The sequence below is a fragment of the Camelus bactrianus genome, chromosome 7, assembly GCF_048773025.1.
Source record: "Camelus bactrianus isolate YW-2024 breed Bactrian camel chromosome 7, ASM4877302v1, whole genome shotgun sequence".
Lineage (NCBI taxonomy): Eukaryota > Metazoa > Chordata > Mammalia > Artiodactyla > Camelidae > Camelus > Camelus bactrianus.
In genome coordinates, this window is record NC_133545.1 from 10,873,746 (window position 1) to 10,882,841 (window position 9,096).

At 40.6% G+C, this 9,096-nt stretch overlaps 1 long non-coding RNA gene across 1 annotated transcript; it reads left to right on the plus strand.

Annotated features, from left to right (window-relative positions):
* The first annotated feature begins 371 nt into the window (after positions 1-371).
* On the plus strand, positions 372-7,205 carry LOC141578119 (uncharacterized). The gene is made up of 4 exons (XR_012508044.1): positions 372-1,346; positions 3,326-3,415; positions 4,424-4,637; positions 4,828-7,205. It is a non-coding gene; the product is annotated as an uncharacterized LOC141578119 (long non-coding RNA).
* The last annotated feature ends 1,891 nt before the right edge of the window (positions 7,206-9,096 follow it).

Sequence of the window (9,096 nt, forward strand, 5' to 3'; positions counted from 1 at the left end):
ATGTGGGCCAGCTTCACAGTGAGAGGAAACAGTCCTTTCTCCTCTCGAGAGACACTGTAGCCTTCAGATATGTCTCCTCTCTGAACATCCTTTTCAACCGTTGAGTAATAAATCAGCCTCAGACCTAGCCCCGGGTCCTGCGGGTACCAGTACATGGCATTGTATCTCAGACTCTGTTTGCACTCCAGGGTCACATCCCGTCCAGCTCCAGCAAGCAGGAATCTCCTCTGGTAGATTTCAGCATCTGTGGGTCCTGTACGGTAAAGATACAGAGGCTGGGGATAACGCCCAGAGGGGAGCCCGGCAATGTGGTGAGAAGAGAGTGCCGGAGTGAGGGTCTGCACATCCAGGGTAGAATTGTACTGAATGCGTGTTGGGCTCACCTGCTCCCAGGAGACAGAGGGCCATGTAGCACAGGGCCCAGCTGCACATGACAAGGGCTGGCTCTTTGTGAAGCTCCAGACACAGAGTCTGAGAGAGGCCAAGGGAAGGGGCTGGGATCTCGGGCTCCCCCTGGCTCAAGACGCAGAATTGGTCATTGCTATAAGGTGACTGTCACAGCTGATTTTGCAGATGAAGAAATAAGACTAAGAGAGATCAATACATTTGTATCGTCTCTTCTGCCTTATGGAGCGCTTTATATCCCTTCTAAATGGACAGGTGCCCACATGGTGAGAAGATTGAATCCCCCACTTCCTGGTCAGAGCCACACTCAGAGGGTCACGTGCCTGTGTACTTGCTGTGATGAAAACTAGGAAATACCTACAATTTTCAGTCTATTGCCTGCTCACCGACTGCTGTTCCCACCAATACTGTTAGTGGGGAAACTCCGAACACAAGAAGAGATTCAGATGTTGTGCTGTAAGATGGGGTCAGTGCTCTCCACCCTCTGCATTTATAATAAATAATTGACATAGAAGAGATGGAGTAGAGACGACTGCAGTCAATAGCAAAGATCCCTATACCCACCCTCCCCCAGTGGCGGCGGATTAGAGCGGGGAATTGGGAGGCAACCTGGGCTTGAGTCCTGGCCCTGCCGGTTAGCAGCTGTGTAACCCTGAGCAAGTCCTTTAACCTCCCTTGGATTTGATTTTCTCATCTGTAAAATGGGTAGAATGAGCATCTACTTCGAAACTTGTGAATATCATATAAAGAATTTAGAGGGGTTCTTAACACAGAATAAGCACCGTCTTTGTGTTTGCTATGATTATTTTCTGGAGCTGTTATCTGATCCACAGGATTGAGGAAGTTAATACCATGTCAAGGAAATTCAGACATTTATTGACATAGGATTGTGCAAGATAGCAAAAATACTATTCCCAGTGCTGAGCTGAAATGTATATACAGTGAGTATACATTCATTGCAGAATATCATTTATTCTTGAGAATCTTAGATAAACAAAAATGTGATCATAGATTAATTATTTCTTATCAAATGTTATTTTGGTAGACAAATGTTTGCTTTATTTTTATTTCTGGGGTCATCTGTAAGAAAAGATACTTTAATGATGAAACTTGGTTGGAAACCGGTGGCTGACTGTTGCTGCCACCGTCTAGAATAAAGGCGTGTGTGAGACAGAGACAGAGACCAGAGAGGAAAAGGGGAAAGGAACTGATAGATGATTTAGAATGGGAATCTTTAGAGAGTGTGGCCACAGGGTAGAACTCTGAGAAACAATGCCAGCTGGCAGCTCTCTTCCAACCAGTGGTCCCAGTCTTGAGGTTCTCAGTCTACAAAGTTGAGGACCGCATTCCTCACACTTGGACTCCTTTGGCATTTTGGTAAATCCTAGAAACCCCTTCTCAGAAAAAGTCTTTTAAACTCAAAATAGAACACGTAGTATTACAAAGGAAACCAATTATTTTGAAGTGCAGTTACCAAGACATTTTAAATAAAATGTATAATATATTAAATCATAAACATTTTTAAAGTTCATTTAATAAAATATATCCTGGTGATTCTGAAAACTGCCATGATTTCCAAGCAGCAAGTGATGAGAGTAATGATATTTACTCTATGTAATGTGATATGAAAATACCTGGGACTTCAATATCAACTGTAATGTGCACCAAATGGACTGATATGCAAATGTATTTATGCAAATATCTGCGATTTCTATTATTGATTTTGTCACAGGTTCTACTAACACTGCTGTGGTGTATTCACGACATCTATTATGAACTAAATGCTGTATTTTAGTTAGAGATTAATGAAAATAAAGATACATTTTTTTCCAATCAAATTTATGGATTCCTGAATTCTATTATTGCACCCCTTGGAAGTCCATGGGTCCCAAGTTAAACATTTCTGCTTTAGAACAGAATGTTCTTTGTACTGAAATCCATGAACAAGAAGGATTAGGAAGTTGATGTATCCTCAAATATTTTGCCTCAGATTTGTTAAAGGTGCCCTGATTTAAAAAAAACTCTTTTTAGACTGATTTACAGACCTAAATTATGACAGTAACAGGACTTACTATGATTGTATTCTAGTCCTGGAAATGTGACTTACTATCTGTATGCATCTTTCTATACACCATCTTTACCGTCAGTTACTTTCACCATCCCTGTTGTCCATATCATCTTTGTTATTAAGATGTATGTGCGACTCTCGAGGGGCACTACTGGGATAGAAAGTGACAGGGACACGACGTGGCAGAGATACACTTGCGTGAAAGAATGAGGCTTGTGCTGAGAAACCCTGTAATCAGAAACAGCATCCCCCAAATGGAACAGTAAGAATATTGACAGAGACTATACATTAAAACCATCCCCTACAACGATGGTATGTGTGCTATTTCTGAGACACTTCAGATCCCAGTGAATAGTTATATGTGCACTATTCTTGTTGACAGAATTTTAGACAATTCTAGTGGATTCAAGATCTTCATTGCATTCATTGTTAAGGAGAGTCATGTTTCAGAGGTAGCTCGAGGAGTAAATAACGAAAAAGGTTATGTTGTTAAGCACTGTTTCCTGTATTGCAAAACATTTCACAGCCTCCACCCTTTCCATGCCTCTAATGCAATAATTTCATATCTGGAATGCTTGTATATTTTCAGAAATAACCATGAAAGGATAAACCAAAAATCAATAAAAAAAAAAAATGATTACCCAGAAAGGGAAGGAGGAAACAGGGTAGAAGAAAGAAGTCGAGCAAAGAGCAAGAATGACATTTTCATCCAAATATGTTGCTAACCATATTAAATACAAGCACTCAAAATGACCCAGTCAAAATGAGGAGATTTTCAATCTGGATACTGAAAACTAATGGACAGCGGATTTATTCGATAGCAGAGTAAGGAGAAAGATGACTGTCTTGTAGGGCTAGAAACCTGATGAAATGGCCCACAAGAGGAACAAGAAGAGAACTCGCAGACTGACCAGCAGAGCTGTGACGCTGAAATTCATCTCTGTAAGTCATGTGCTTCACTGTCAAATAACTCCCTTCGGTACTCTTAACTCAAAGGTTTACTTTCATAAGGAAACAGTGAGACTTTTTAAGTGCACACTGCCAAAGTTCCATAACTTTTTCAACATGTTTGAATTGTCTATTTTACTTAAACACAGAGCAGTACTAACAGTTGGTCACACAGGTAGTGAGGCTGGTGGTGTGACCCAGGTGTGGTTGCTGGTGAACACTTTTTCTGGAGAAGGTATTTTTCTGTAGATACTGAGGCTCAGCTATCAGCTGAGAAATGCAAAGACTAAAGTGAAGTGGACTAACGTGAATTCTTGGCAGAAAAGACTTTAAATAAATACATTCTTTATGAGTATTAAAATAAAATCATAATACATTTCTTAAAATCCAAAAAGTGCAAGACATGTATGATAAAAATACAAAGCAATGTTGAGAGATGTTAAAGACCTTGACAGAGCAGCATGAGGGCACTATTAGAGGAGAGGGAAATGTTCTGGGTCTTGATTGTCATGCTAGTTACATGAGTGTAAAAGCCTGCAAAAAGTATTGAAATATATACTTTAAAAATGGTGCATTTAATTGTGGGTATGTTATGCTTGAAGGTTGCTTGAAACCTCAGACAACCCCAGCGTTTGGGAGGGAGGGGGTTGCAGAGCGCCCTCAGCTGCTCTGGCAGAGACAGCTGTGAGAAGCAGTCATGAACCCAAAGGAGAGTCTGGGTCTGGATCATGAATTGTGCGGGGCCAGGGGATCAGGGTCCCCAGGAAAGAAAGTTCACTTGCCGATCATCGAGCTTCCCGAAGGTACAGCTTTGTGAGGGGAAAACCACACAGTTACATTTCTCATAGAGATTGTTAGAAACCCATCAGGCTCATACCCTGTGTCTTTCCTCTGCCTGACGCCCTGCATGCTGGGGCATCTGAGCCCCTTTACCGCTTCCTCCCCCTTCCCTGGCTTTCTGTGCCATCAGCTGTTCTAACATCCCTTTCTGCTCACCCACAGTTGCCATGTACCAGCTTCTCCTTCTGGTTAATATCTTTCAAGTTGGGTTTCTGTTACTCCTTTTCCACCTCATACACCACTGATTTCCTGAGCTGGGAACATGATGAGTTTGTGTGCTAAGAAGAGCCAGCGTTCAGCACTGTGGATTCACTGCTGGCACAGAAGTACCGCGCTGAGTCCCCTGCCTGAGTGGAGTTGATTTCCAGGCTGCAGGGTGAGTTTTTGGGACATTTAGCTGAATATCACTGTTCAAATCCTGCTATCTTTTCCACAATGTCTTCATTCTGTAAGTAAACCAAAAACTCGAACGCTTCTTCCAGCTTCTTACGATACCAGTAAACGAAAGTATGTCCTTTTATGGGGACACAGTCCATCTTTGCTCTGTGTTCCTTTCCTCTGACCAGATGTCCAGGACTCTGGGTGACCCCCGTGTCCACGGAGCCTGCGGGGGAAAGAGACAAAGTGGAGACAAAGCCCAGGAGGAGCCTGATTCTGCAGCCACAGGAGAAAGTCCTGGATCTGGAATCTGAGAAGTTCACAGCAGGAACTCACCTGCTCCCCAGAGCAAAAGGGCCACACAGCAGAGGAGACTGAAGCACATGGTTGGCTCAGGGGAAAAGCAGGGCAGGTGGCTTTTTGTCTAAGGCTCCTCATCCCCCATCAGCAACGTCCTTGTGACGTGGTCCCTTCCCATGTCATCACAGTCCCGTGGAGAGGAAACTACCCATTTTATAGGCTGGAGGGCAGGGAAAGCTGGTGATGCAACTAGTGTGGCTTTCAAACTGCTTTTTATTGCCTTTTTCCTGACTCTGCTTTTTCATTATTAAAAATAAATAAATAAAACCATTTACATCATTAATTTATTTGCTCTTAACTTGTCAATTTCCCTCCTCGCCTCCACTCTTGCTTCTCAGGCAATGAACCATACAGCTTGGTGTATGTCAATCATAACTTCTCCTGCACTTACAACTCAGATAGAATCTACTTTAAATTTTAAAAACTGCATGTTGAAGTATACAAAACAATATATGCGATGAGTATACAATGCGTCTAGGGAAACAACAAAATCAATGCTCTTGCTTGAAACCGTCAATTTAGGAATCAGATGATCACTGAGAAATTTTCATCCACTCTGTTATTTTTCTAGATTTCATTGTTCTTTCTCTACCACGTCCAGGTAAGCATGACCCTGAAGTTTATATTTTCATTCCCTTGCTTTTCCTTACAGTTCTTGCACTTATGTAAGAATCTTTTTATACCTATTATTCAATGTTGTTTGTCTTTGAAATGTGTCTAAGGGAGTTCATTTTGCTCATACTGTTTTCTGTCATATTCTTTGTTTTCAACACTATGTCTATGATATTAATTCATGTTGTGGCATATGCTTTCAGAGAATTCATTTTCACTAACATGTAGGCTTCCATTCTATTCCTTTGACAGATTTATTATTCATTCTCCAGTGAATGCACACGAGGATTTTCCCCTAGATTTTGGGGCTACTGCAAACAGGACAATCTTCTTGTACATTCCTTTAGATACCCTGGTGTAATATGTATCTATCCCTGAGATATAAAAATTGAGCCTTAGGGTCCCCATGTCAACTTTACATAATTAGACAAAATGCTTTCTAAATTAAGACAAATACATAGTTCCATCAACAGGGCATGCGTGTTTTCTTGTGTTCCACCTCTGAGTCATTCACACTTAATATTCTTTTATTTGCCCATCTTCTAGTTTAAAATAGTACCTCGCTATAGTTGTAGTTTGCATTTTTATGATTGCTAAAGTTGTCCAACTGTGTTTTTTATATTTATAGGCTACTGGTGTTTTGTGTACACGGTCCTTTGCCTCTGTATCTTTTGGTTGATTAGCTATTATTTACTCATGACAGTTCCTTATATATCCAGAATATATACTTATATATATAAAATATATAATAATATATATAACTTTGTTAGCTGTATATGCTGCCAATATATTTCCATTTGTGGCTTGAATTTACACTCTTTATGTTTTTTGGTGACATTCCTAATTTAGTAGATCTGTCATTCTTTTTTGAGAGGGCATCCATTCTTTAATTCTTCATAAGAAATGCTCCCATAGTGCAGTTTCATAAAGGTGTACTTCCATGTGATTTACCAAATAGTGAACAATTTAAGTGTTGTATTTAAGCATTTAATCCTTTCAGAATTTATTTTTGCTTATACAGGGAGATATTGTTTAAAATTAGTCTTTCTGTGGATAACCACACATCCCAGAAGATCTTACTGTATATTGTGCCATTCCTCTGCATTCATGCCATGATGGTTCTCGCATATATTAAGTGCCTCTCTATGTTTGGTGCTATTTTAAATCTATTATTTTCCATTTGTCCATTTATTTATGCCTTTTTCAGTATCCTTAATTATAAAATAATTTGATGATACAAAGGGGGATTCACCTTACTTTGTAATTCAGTATTATCTGCCCTAATCTTCTCTCTCTTCTCCATTTAAATATCAGATTGGTTTTGTCAAATTTCATGAAAATATCTCTTGTAATTTTGATTAGTGCTGCATTCAACACATAGATGATAGTTCAGAAATTGGAATACATTTCCTGTTGGTTTAAATTCTACATGACATGACATATATCTTCACTTAATTCAAATTTTTGAAATGCTGTTCTCTAAAATTTAATAATTTTCTGAATTAAAGTCTAACTCATCCTATGATATTTGTTTCTGTATTTTATACTGTATGTTACTCTTAATTGCTCTCTCCTTTTGAAAATATATATTTCACTGTTGCTAGTATATGGAAATAAGTTGACTTTTCATATTATATGAAACTCAGTTAACTTATTAAATGATATGATAAGTAATGCAATGCTTCTTTACATTCCTTTGCGTCTTCTGTATTTGTCATCTGTCTATAATCACTGACTTTCCCTTTTCTCATTTCACACTTTGTCTTGTTTTGTTAGCTGGGATTTCAGCACAATGCTGAACAGAAATGGTGGTGGCGTTCTTCTGCTCATTTATCAATTACGTGTGACCAGGACAACTAGAAGTACAGGATATGTGCTACTCACAATGGGGGTTAAAAGGATAAGATTAGATCCTGGGTATTTCAAGGAACTATTGGCATCCCAGGATGTTTGCAAATCATTCACCCAGATGCTACTGAACCTGGTTCATCTCAGCTGACCAACAAGAAGCCAAAACGCTGAGGTGTGCAGCAGAGAAAAGATTTATCTCTAAGGCAGCCAAGCGAGGTGATGCGAGAACAGAACTCAGATCCACCTCCCTGAAAGCAAGAGGCGCAGGGTATGCATGTGATAAAGAATAAAGAAGTAAATCTGCCTTAGGTGTGGGGAGCGTGGAGATCTTGAGGAGAGGTGATTTGAAAAAGATGTGGTAACTCTCATCCTGCGCAGGCATAACTGAGCTAGAAGCCCCGCAGAGTCATAAGGGAAGACTCTGAGCAGGATTCGAGGGTCGAGGTTTTGGTCCCCTGATTTTGCACACCCAGGTCGAGGGTCCATGGTTCTAACCAGTCTTAACAATCTGACATCCAACTAGACACAGCTTACTCTGGCTCCTCCCAGCTGGATGTAGCTGACTCCAGGTTCCAGAAAAATACCTCAAACAAACATGTTGTTTAGATTTACTTGAAGCTTGGAGAACACGCAAGTCTTAAAAAGACCTTGATTCGAGAAGGCATGCGAAATGGATTTGACTAATCGTTACCCAGGGTTCCATAGCCGGGACCTGAAGTATGTCACTTGAGTTCCCTGAAGTATCTGAGGACTTCCCACCTCAGGTGAGGGGAGGTCTGTGCTTGCTCTTTAAGCTCCAAAAGTGTTTTTACAGAAAGACCCACATCCCCTCCTAGTGGCCAAAGTTCCAAATGGTCTTTCCCCTTGGTCCTTCTCAGCCATCTGGCTGTGGTAATCCTCTCCATGAGCCTAATGAAGCCCAGCTCATCTTTAGCAGGACGTTGTAAACATGACTTGCTCTAAAGCGCTGCTCTGTGATTCTACCAGATCTCCCTGTGTCACAGAGAGTAATAAGTGGGTTCACACGATACCCTGCCCGAGCCCGGCTAACATGGCCAGAGACGCCAGATCCCTTCAAAGAGTTTTCCCATGAGTCTGAAACTGTAACAGAACCATAGAGACAGAAGGTAATGGTTGCTGAGGCTTTTTTTGGCTTTTAGAAAGAAGACTTACGAGCTTCTGCTGCTTATGAACGTAGGAGGAGGGTTTCTATTCTTTGTTGGTATTTTTGATGATACCATCTGACAGGTGTGATGTAACATCTCACTGTGGCTTTGATTTGCCCCTGTGATGACAGCAGTGTTGAGCATCCTTCTCTGGGACCCTTGGCCATCTGTATGTCTTCTTTGGAAAAGTGTCTATTAGCTCTCTTGCCCATTTTGCAATTGGTACTTTTTTGGATATTCAGTAGTATTAGCTGCTTATATATTTTGGATATTAACCCCTTATCACTCATCACTTTGCATACACTTTTCCCACTCTGTGAGTTGGCTTTTCATTTTGTGTATGGTTTCCTTTGCTATTAAAACCTCTCAAGCTTAACTAAGTCCCATTTGTTTATTTTTGCTTTTGTGTCCTTTGCCTCAGGCGACAGATACAAAAATATTGCTGCAGTTTTTGCCAAAGGGTACCCT